The sequence below is a fragment of the Terrapene carolina genome, unplaced genomic scaffold (genome assembly GCF_002925995.2).
Source record: "Terrapene carolina triunguis isolate 2854851 unplaced genomic scaffold, T_m_triunguis-2.0 Scaffold67, whole genome shotgun sequence".
NCBI lineage: Eukaryota > Metazoa > Chordata > Testudines > Emydidae > Terrapene > Terrapene triunguis.
The window spans coordinates 36109176-36119549 of record NW_020664418.1 but is presented as its reverse complement, the minus strand read 5'-3'; the positions used below and the strand labels follow the sequence as shown (position 1 = coordinate 36119549).

Below are 10374 nucleotides of genomic sequence, written 5' to 3'. Positions count from 1 at the left end.
TAAATCTGTTTCCCCAAAAAGATTAAGAGCATTGCCCAATTTGGCCAACTTCTCAGTTCCATTGTCCGATTAACTTAGAGAATCAACTGAAAACAGCATCCTCCCACCCTCCAATCCCAAAGCTGCAGGGTTTTGAAGGAAGTGAATCCTCTCAGTAAAGAATCAAACTGAAATATGTTCCAGCTCAAATGACTACAAGAGCTTTAACCGCAATACTGTGGAATCATCTGCTATAAAAACAAACGCATACAGGTACTGTGGCAAATTGCACAGAGTAGAATAAATGTCCAGGCAAGTTCTTTAGGGTTGAGACAGTAATTTATGACATGTTTGTACATGGGATACTGGGATTCAGTCTAGTTGCAGCCTTTCAGCACTACCTCAACAGAAACGTTAAATAAATAACAATAGTAGTAGTATCAACCTGAAATAACGATGTACAGCTGGGCAAGAGAATCTCTTGTACTGCTTGGGGCCCAGGGTCAGTTTTAAAAGAGGTATGAGCAGGGCTCAGGAGGCAATTTTGTCGTATTTTGACCCAAAGGCTGTTGCCAAATCTGAGGAGTTTTAACCCTTTAGAACAGAGTCGTTCCTAGTGGTTTCTTGGGGACGACAGGAGTCACTCTGCCAAGGAGGAAACAGACTGTAATAACCTGAGCATTAACATCAGCTGCTGCTCCAGAGGCATTGAGAAGCATTGCACCTATCTTTACAAGAGGTGCTAGAAGTGAACCTGGGAATTACAGATCAGTGAACCTGACCTCAGTACTAAGCAAATGAGTTGAAACAGGAATTAAAGACGTAGATATAAAATTGCCTACATGAACACGATACGATAGGGAGAAACCAGCATAGCTCATAGCACTTTATGGTCTAAATGGACCATTTATGATCATCTAGTCTGACTTCTTGCATAACACAGGCCATAGACTTTCACCCAGTAATTCCTGCAACAAGCTCTGTTCAGGCTCAAGCATATCTTTTCTAAAGTCATTTAGTCTTGATTTCATGACTTCAAGCGATGGAGAATCCACCACATCCTTAGGTAAGTTGTTCCAATGGTTAATTACTCTAATTGTTACAAATTTGGACCATATTTCTAATCTGAATTTGTCAAAATTCAGCCTCCAGCCATTGGAACTCTTATATTTTTCTGCTAAATTAAAGAGACCTCTACTATCAGAAATCTTCTCCCCATATAGGTACTTACAGACTGGGATCAAGTTACCTCTTAACCTGCTCTTGTATAAACTAAATAGACTGAGTTTCTTTAATCTTTCATGGCAAGGCATGCTTTCCAGACCTCAGATAATTCTGAACCCTTTCCAATTTTTTTAAAATGTGGACGTCAGAACTGGATACAGTATGGTCTAATTAATGCCTTGTTGAGTGATAATGACACTTCCCTATTTCTACACGATATTCTCCTGCGTATAATAAACACCCATCCCTCTGCTTATACGTGTAAAAGAAAGTTTTGCCTCTCCAGTTTACTGGAGTTCTTTGAATGAGTGAACAGAATAGTGGTGAAAGAATTCTACCTACTGGTTCTTCTATTTGTACTTTCTAAAAGCCTTTGATAAAGTCCTTCACAAGAGGCAGTTTAGGAAACGAAGTTACCATAGGGTGTGATAACTTACTACTATAGATTAGAAAACGGTTAATAATTAGAAAAACAGTGAATATGACTATACAGTCATTTACAAAATGGAAGTGTATTAATAAGGGGATGCCCCAAAGATCTGTACTAGGATTGGGGTTATTTAATATGTTCACCAGTTATCTGGAATGTGTGCCTGTAAGTAAGTGTGTGTGTGTGGGCGGGGGGTAGTCAAGGGAAACAGTCAGACAGCAACATTTGTAGACGATCGATAATTGTTTTGGAAAGGCAAACCTAGAAAAGTCTTAATGGGACGGATTGGGCAACAAGATGGCAGTTGAAATTCAATGTAGGTAGGCATGAGGTAATGCATATTGGGAGGAATGATTTGAACTACTTATATACACTGATGGTTTCTAAATTAACCACTCAAGAAAAATACTTAGGCGTTACTGTGGACAGCTTAATGGAAACTTCTGCTCAGTGCACAGCAGTGGTCAAAAAAAGCAAATCAGATGTTAGGCTGTTTTAAAAACTGGATAGAGAAAAATATTGAAAATAGTGGAACACCATAAAATAAATCAATAGTACGTTCTCCTTTTTTATAAAATGAGTTCAGTTCGGGTCACATTATCTATGAAAAGATATAGGAATGGCCTGGAAAAGGGCAATGAAAATTATTAAAGGCATATGGACAAACTTCTATAAAGGGCCAGGTTTTAAAAAGATGCCAGAATCCGAGGCACTCAAAATTTAGGTACTTTTGTAAATATGGCTCGTAATCTCTTTACACCTCTCGTTACCAATTTTTAAAACGGGGATAATAGTATTTACTCACCTTTGTGAAGCACTTTGAGATCTATGGATGAAAAGTGAAGCGTATTGTCATTATTATTAATAGCTGCTATTAATGGTAAGTTAGAAAAACTGAAAGCAAAGACGGTTTTGCCTGGGGAAAAATGAAAAGCTTGGGGCTTCAGTTTGTGTCTATGTATGGGGCCTTATGTTACTATTACACCTCTACCCTGATATAACGTGACCCAATATAACATGAATTTGGATATAATGTGATAAAGCAGTGCTCTGGGGGGAGGGGCTGCGCACTCCGGCGGATCAAAGCAAGTTGATATAACGCAGTTTCATCTATAACGCGGTAAGATTTTTTGGCTCCTGAGGAGAGCGTTATATTGGGGTAGAGGTGTAGGTGTTAATTCAGGTAGTCAGCTTCTAGGCTAATGACCACACATGCCTGGTTGAAAAATTGTGCTGTGACTTATAGCCAGCAATATCCACCCACCTGCTTGTTGCTGCAGTAGATAACGTTTGCTATACAGTAAATAGCTGTCAGATTTGTAAATTTAACATTGTTTAGTCTGAGCATAAGTGAGGAAAATGGGAAATCTGTCCGACAGTGGGGTGGGTGTGGTTTGAGACAGCGTTGTTTTCTGCCGAGGATTTTTATTTTTATTACCAAGTCCTGGAGTGCCTGGAGGATGCCACAAGGTCCTTCCACCACCCCAGGCTATGAAACTGGGAGGGGAAAATATGAATCAACGCAGTTTTATATAACTTACAAATGTGTTTAGCATTTTCTGTGACAGAGGGAAGCCAGTCAGAATGTTTAACTGTTTCTTCTGTGAACTTTATTTTGTTGATCCGGAGGTTTGCTGTATTCTAGGCTTGTTTCAGATCAGGGACAGGCTGTGTCCTTGCCACATGACTAATACATCCTAAACCCAATAAAATGGAAAAGAAAAATTAAAGTTATGCAATGAAATGGAATTATTGCCCCTCTCTTGAGAAGCATATGGAATAGTGGTTTGAGCATAGGACTGAGAGCCAGGAATGACTTAATTCTAGTCCAGACACACTGAATTTGTCTGTGGTCTTAAAATCTAGCCCTAACTGACTTGTTTGACTAGTTTAATGTGACTACATAGGGGAGTAGGGTAGAGAAAAGGCCCTCTCCATGCAGCTACTTTAGAATTAACTGGGACACGGGGAGGAGAGGGAGGTGGGTGGGAAGAGGGCATGTTGTGGATGGAGCCATAGCTGGCACAAGAGGGTAGTAAGCTGCTCCCTCAAGAAGGGTGAAATATCTTGCTGGTCCATCTCCCCGGAGCCAGAAGAGAGCAGGGCTGGAATTGTGACTCAGTCCTATATACCACTCTTTACTCAGGGTTGAGCATAAAGGCCCTTTGTCTCTCTGTCTTGCTTTCCCCTTGGTAGTTATGATGAGGATTGATTAGTTAATAACTGTGAAGTGCTCTGAAGATGAAAAGCCCTCAGTATTATCTATCTATTATCTATCACACAAAAGCGCATCTGAATAAAAACTGACCGACTGTGTAACCATTAAAATGACAGGAGAATTTGCAGTTGTCTCAAACAAAACAAACAACCAAACAATCCTCTCAGTAGGGACATGATAACAATGACATTTGCACCTCCTTTATCATGATCAGTTTTTCTCTCTTCTCACACAAAGGAAAGTCTCAGCTCCCTTTGTTTGCTTTAGGCTGATGTCCACCTCCTCTTGAGCCAAACTCGGCTATCCACTATACAGACTTTATTTCCCAAAGAACAGCCTCCTGAAGCCCTTTCAGACCTTATGAAAGGAGTTTTCACTCAGGTTAAAAGAGAACTGTGTGTTCTCTCTCTGTCTCTCTTTCTCTGTATGTGTGTTTTGTAAAAAGAGTAATAAATTAATCATTTCAACTTTGGGCAAGGAGTCTAGGTGTTGTATTTGTACCCTGCACTTACATAAACACAGCAAGGGTCAGTTAACTAATGAGTGGCTGGAGTGGGAAGCTGAAGCTCTAAGATGATCTAAAACATTTTAACACATTTTCCATATAGGAGACCTTGAAGTAGTTGCATTTGCTTTCTTACAACAGAGTCAAGTCAGTTAAAGTCCAAAGGAAAGATTGAGGTTTTACATTTCTGTTTGTGGTACAGGAAAAGGGTTACGATCTCAGTGGTTGATTCAGTGAAATAACATCTCCTTTATACACATCTGCCTAGCAAGTAGGGCGGTAGTTGGAAATACCCAGTCTAAAGCATTAAAGATTTGCTGGCAAAGAGCAAAGGCATTTTCTGCCGGGGAAAAATTGTTATATTGAGTAGTCACTTTGCATGCTTAGGACTTACAAATACCCAAACACCCTGGACTTACAGTGTATTTTTTATTTTGTAACGTATTAACATACTACGAAGTGACTCCGCTGCATATTTTACATCCAAGGTGTTACAATAATGATCCTAAATAAGAAGATATTTTTGATATTTGACAATGGTAAGTGATATATTTATACCAAACTGTTTGGGTCTCAGGAGTGTTTATTCTGCTGTTTGAAGATGCAAATATGTTTCATTTTCAAAGTGTTTTTCTTTGACAATTTAAATGAGAAGAGTAAATAGATAAAACGTAAAGCCAGGAGCAATTCTTCCTGTGTGAATTTTGTGCTTTTGCTTTTCTGTTCACTATAATGAATATCTCATTTTAAAGTGATAGGGGGAATTTGGAGTGATATAGCTGCTCATCTTTGCTTGTTGTTTGATTAGTATTCACATGATAAAAAAGGAACATGTATATTTAGCCAGTCAGTACCTGCAAAATCAGATGTTCTTATTTTGTTGGACAATATTTTCCCAGGTAAGCATATTTAAAAGTAGGGACTTTCCCACAACAGAAGCTTTCCTTAGCTGTCAAGGCCTCTTCAAGCTTATAATACTATGAGAAATAGAATAGAAACAAAATAAAAAATTATATCATCCACTATGTAAATGGATTTGTAAATCTATAAATCATCTCTCTCACTGGTAGTGAGCAGTGAGTAGGATTTAGAGGAAAGGTTAGGGGGGTTTCTGTTAAGCTGTTGTTAAGACCAAGTGCCTTTTTCTGAATCATTTCAGAACTTTATTTCATTTCAACTGTCTAGTCTACATTTTTAAAGATTTTATTTTCCTTTAGAGAAACTATGCTGAAAAATACAAGCATATTTTAGCCTCAGTGAGAACTGGACAAAGCTAGTATCTGATCCTGCCACATATCTGCAACCCTTTTAAAATTAAACTTTAATGTGATCACCCATCACATTCTCAGAGAGTACTTCCAAGCAAGAAGTCCAAATGTACCATTTATTTGAATCAGAGTGCAATGTTATCTGATGCAGGAAATCGGTAAATTGGTCCAGAATCTCAGCCTCAAATCGGAGACATATTTGTTTAGCCATATGCTATAAATAAAATCCCTAGACTTGGAACCTGGCCAATATTATTAATACAGTGTTCACTTGATAGTTCCATTTATTATGAGTTTTATTAGTAACTGCTTCATACACTATGAATCTAGAGAAGAAGCATACAGAATAGTATATTAACTATATACTGGCGGAACTGCAGTGGCTGCAGAGCTGGTATATCCAGTGCCAGGAGGATCACCCCGGTGTAAAGGAAACCCGCTGGTGGTGCAGAGTCAATGTAGAGGCTCCTCTGGTATCTCTCCCTGCTGCCAGCGAGAGGTTATGGCTGTTGGAAAAGACAGCTGGGGGCAGAATGCCATTATGCTGTACTAATCCCTGGCTGCTGCTTTGGCCTTGTGAGTCTGTTAGCACCCAACACAGGTTTGAACAGCTGCTCTAATTTACACGGGGGTGCTGTCACTGCACACCATGGTCTCTTTACACCAGTTTTGCACCTGCTCCCTCACCTCTAGCCAGGGATCTGCACCAATGTTTTTACTCCTGCTGCATTTTGCATCATTCTATCCCACGCATATATTACAGTATATACGCTCGCTACTTTTTGGAGTGATACTATGTGTCCATTTACACCTTATAAAAAGATATTTTTAGAATATGGTTGGTAATCTTGGGCTGTCACTTAGTACCAATTTGTCAAAATGGGCCTCTGTTTTGAATTTCCAGCTTAAGATAACGTTACTAGCTCCTGATTTTTCAGAGATGCCAAGCACCTATAGCTCCCTTTGACTTCCCTGAAGTTATGGGTGCTCCCTAACTCAGACCCTAGGTGTCTCAAAGTGGACACCCCAAAATTAGGCATGCAAAATTAGAGGACACTTTGGTAAAGTTTGGCCTTAAATTCTCTATGCCTTGTCTGTTAAAAGAGATTTATCGTACCTACTTTGTTTTTGATCCTCAGATGAAAGATGCTGTAGAAGTACACAGTAGTATTATTTAGTTTTCAATAAAAGCAACAGAGAGCCCTGTGGCACCTTTAAGACTAACAGATGTACTGGAGCATAAGCTTTCATGGGTGAATACCCACTTCGTCAGACGCGTCTGACGAAGTGAGTATTCACCCACGAAAGCTTATGCTCCAATACATCTGTTAGTCTTAAAGGTGCCACAGGACTCTCTGTTGCTTTTTACAGATCCAGACTAACACGGCTACCCCTCTGATAGTTTTCAATGTTTAAACCGCTGTCATCGTAGCAATACAAAATTTGTAAAATACACCTCTACCCCGATATAACGTGACCCGATATAACATGAATTTGGATATAACGCGGTAAAGCAGCGCTCCGGGGGGAAGGGGGGAGGGCAGGTCTGCACCTATAAGACGGTAAGATTTCACCTATAACACGGTAAGATTTTTTGGTTCCCGAGGACAGCGTTATATTGGGGTAGAGGTGTATTTACCATGTAGGCTCATGCAGTAAAGGAAGTATAATGATACCACTTCCCACTCTCCAAGTCTGTGTAAACTGATGATGGGCTTTCTACTGTGCCCCAAAATTTATGCTCAGGATCTGTTGGACCAATGGGGAAAACAATTCCCAAAGTCAAGAACCCTCAACTCAGAACTCCTTGCCAATAGCTTTGATATATTGAAATCTCAGTACTGCTAGCACAAATGCATCAGCTGATCTCAAATGTCATGGTGGTGCATGGGAGAGAGCCAATCACTCGAAGGCTAGGACATAAAGTATGTAGGGCTTTAAAGATTAACATCAACATAATCAATTGCAATCAGGAGCAGATCGGAAGCCAATGGAATCTCAGGAGGACTGTTGTAATGCGGTCCCTGTTGCCAGCACTACCACTAAGCAATCTCGTCACAACATTCTGCACCTTATTATGCAGTTGTTTATTTGATAGCCAATATTGTTAACTTTAATGTAAGTGTGGTATGTATGTGTTATGTATTATGATACCAGTTGGCGTTAGAGGTGACCAGATTGAATAAATTAGCTGGTAAGAAAACCAGCCACTGAAATCTTTGACACCACAAATAAAAATCATACACTTCGAGTCTCTTTATGGCTATCATGGTGTTGGAGAGAAAGCAATGTAAATGTGAAGGGGTTTCAAGACTCATTTAATGCAGAGAAGGAGCAGCTAAATTAAATAGCTTTACCTTTGCCAAGCACATAGGATGACAGAGACTCAAAAGGTGACTGCTGCTAAGCCCTTGCAGCTGAAATAACAACTGCTCCCACAGATGCAATAAATTCATCTTACCTAGTCACAGACACTTAAGGGGCAGGGGATTGCATAATTCTTCACTAAAGGGTGGAAATAATTGACAATGCTAATTTTATTTTTTAAATCCTCCAATCAAAATACAGTAGTACATACTACCTGTGTTTGTGTCTGATCCAAGCCCACTGAAGCCAATGGAAATCTTTCCACTGATATCTGTGAGCTCTGGAGCAGGGCAGATTCCGGGAACCTTCACTCATGTGGAGTAGTCCTTCACTTCTTGAGTACTCCCATACATTCCAATGGGGTTGCTTGAGGAGTAAGGGACTAACTCTACATCAGTAAAGGTGCCAGAAGCCAGCCCAGAACCTACAATAAAATGTAAAAATAGCTGGCCCTAAATGCAACTTTTATACTGAAGCCTTAAAAAATACTGAGACCATTTTCATGTGATTTTGCAGATAGAGAAAGTTCATTTTTCTTTCACACTATAATTTTTCCTGATAAATCACATTTGTTGGCAATTGATAATCCCCCTTTCATTCCACCTCAAGGGCCCTTTATTTTGGTATGCTGTTCAGGGGCGTATAAATCAAAAGGAAAGCAAGGTCAGATGAAAAAGCAACATTATGTGACTGGAAATATGGAATAAAGAGGCAAAGTCATAAAAAATAAAATAAAAAAACCCCAGAAAATCCCCAAACAGGAGAGCTCACATAAATTATTACTGTTCTGGAGCTGCAGTAATTTATATACTCTATGATGCTAGCCAATTACTTGCAAAATAGCTGGACACTACATTCAGCACCCAACTATTTACTAGTGACTAGAACTGTGTTATATAGGAGGCCAGACCAGATGACCACAATGGTCCCTTCTGGCCTTGGAATCAATGAATCTAAATGAAATGAATGACTTCGAGTGATTTCAAGCACTAAGCCATACTATATATGCAAGCATTCTTTTGTCTACCTCCAAACTCTTACACGTGATCTATAAATAAATACAAATAATCCTTTAAACAACAACCCTCACTGTGCTAATAGGATAACATTCCTGCCATGCCATGGTTCTCAGCATCCCACACAGTCAATGGTCTCCAAACAGTCACTGCTGTATTTCTCAGTCACATGCACGGCCAATGCATCATTCATGTAGTTCATGCTCATCACATGTGTGCTATTTTTTTTAAACCAGCACATTTTGCCTACACAATAATTAACCCATTCGCCCAGGGCTGCATTATCCGGCCTGGAGGTGGGGCAGAAGCACTCTGTGTGGGATGAGCTCTTTTGGTAGCAACCGTCTTCTCCAGTGAAAATGTTATGCTCCATAAAAACAGTGTTGTAGATAGTACATCTAAAACACAAGTAACAGTGTCCGCCAGAGAAAGACTTAACCATCAGATACAGCACCGTAAGTATACATGGTGCATTGCACAAACACACAGAAAGACAAGATCCATACACCAAGGATCTTATAACCTAATTCAGGCAAAGACAACACGTGGTCAACACTGAGCAACAGTTCAATAACAAGAGGCCTGAATGCAATTGGTAAGGCTCAAGATAGCAAGGTTTCACAAAAGAGGTGGGTTTCAAGGATCTAAAGAAGAGGGAGGGTTCTCCAACCATACAAGATGGTCTGGAAGGAAGGGTGAGGCTCAGAGTAAGAGAAGGAGGGAAAAGGAGAAAGGTAAAGGAGCAAGTGGGGATACAGGGTGAAATGAGTACAAAGATAAGTGGAAGCAAAATTCCACAAAGACTTGGAGGTGAGAACAATACTTTTGACAATACAAGAACTGAATGAGCCCGAAAGGCAGAGAATTTAAAGCTACTACAGGGAAATACATTTCTACACAATGCATTATCACCTTATAGAACTCATTGTCACTGGATCTCATTGACGTCAAGACCTTAGTAGGATTTAAAAAAAGGGCAAATTATAGTTCTAGTACACAGGATTCATTGTGTGTTTGGAAGAGATAGCTCTCCTCATACTTCACTGCATAAGCAAACCACCAAGTGACAGATGTGATGGGTTGGGTCACAGAAACCCCCTTGGGAACTGCCACCCGATGTGCTGGGACTACCTCTGAGCCCGTTTTCCCTGGCAGCTTGGGACTTCAGTGCCTGGTTGTGCCAGACAAGCTAGCCTGCTACAAACACAGACCCAGGACTGAACCATGTCCCCCAAAAACTGCAGGCTTAACTGAAAACAGCTTAAGAAGTGCTCCTGTCTCCAACTACCCAGCTACCCAGTTCCCAATGGGATCCAAACTCCAAATACATCCGTTTTACTCTGTATAAAGCTTATACAGGGTAAAGT

The 10374-nt window shown here is 40.1% G+C and overlaps 1 protein-coding gene across 2 annotated transcripts in view; it reads left to right on the top strand.

The window, feature by feature from the left end:
* The first annotated feature begins 4657 nt into the window (after positions 1–4657).
* IL16 (interleukin 16) overlaps positions 4658–10374 on the top strand; it is a 63462-nt gene continuing 57745 nt past the window's right edge. For both annotated transcript variants that reach the window (XM_026648322.1, XM_026648321.1), the window contains exon 1: positions 4658–4895. The gene's annotated coding sequence lies outside the window, so the exon portion shown is untranslated. The remainder of the gene's footprint in view (positions 4896–10374) is intronic.